The sequence below is a fragment of the Arachis duranensis genome, chromosome 6, assembly GCF_000817695.3.
Source record: "Arachis duranensis cultivar V14167 chromosome 6, aradu.V14167.gnm2.J7QH, whole genome shotgun sequence".
In the NCBI taxonomy this organism is placed as follows: Eukaryota; Viridiplantae; Streptophyta; class Magnoliopsida; order Fabales; family Fabaceae; genus Arachis; species Arachis duranensis.
This window is the reverse complement of record NC_029777.3, coordinates 45480849-45481954: the sequence shown is the minus strand read 5'-3', so window position 1 is coordinate 45481954 and position 1106 is coordinate 45480849.

Sequence of the window (1106 nt, the reverse complement as noted above, 5' to 3'; positions counted from 1 at the left end):
ATTGATTGCTTCAAACCAATAATCTCTGTGGATTCGACCCTTACTCACGTAAGGTATTACTTGGACGACCCAGTACACTTGCTGGTTAGTTGAACGGAATTGTGCCCACTCGTACCAAAAATCCTAAATTCTACAATTCTACAATAAATATATTAATGCTATATTGATGTGATCACAATTTCGTCCACCAAGTTTTTGGCGCCGTTGCCGGGGATTATTGAGTTTGAACAATTGAAAGGTTTATTTTATTTCTTAGATTAGGAATAATTTATTTTTATTTTTATTCTTATTTTTATAAAGTCATTAAATTTTAATAGGATAGTTTCTTTTCAAGAACATCTGCATCAAGTATCATATTTATTCCCAAATTGGCTTATATTCTTGATAAGGAAGCACCAATACTTTTGAAAATCTTTTTCAAAAAAATAATTTTTCTTGATTTAATCTTGATTTAATTTTCGAAAACTTGTCTTGATTTTATAAAAATTTTAAGTTTGGTGATCTTTCTTGTGTTCTTGGTGCTCTTGTGAATCTTCAAGGTGTTCTTGAGTTTTCTTGTGTTTTGATCTTAAAATTTTTAAGTTTGGTGTTCCTTGGTGTTTTCCCTCCAAAAATTTTCGAAAATAAGGAGCACTAGATCTAAAAATTTTAAGTCTTGTATCTCTTGTGTGTTTTTCTCTTTCTTTATAAAATTCAAAATTCAAAAAAAAATTTTGTTTTCTAACCAATTTTAAAAACTACTTTTTCGAAATTTTTAATATAAAATCCAAATTTCAATTTCAAATTTTTCGAAAATTTTCACAAAGTACTTCAAAATATTTTTACAAATTCCATTTTTATTTATTCCATTATTATAACACAGATAATAGCAACATACATATCATCTCTTTTATTCCATTATGGAATTAAATGGGAGTGATCAGTCCAAGAGGACTCTGGGGTCATATGCTAACCCCACTACTGCTTCATATGGGAGTAGTATTTGTATACCCTCCATTGGAGTTAGTAGCTTTGAGCTGAATCCTCAGCTCATTATCATGGTGCAGCAAAACTGCCAGTATTCTGGTCTTCCACATGAAGAACCTACAGAGTTTCTGGCACAATTT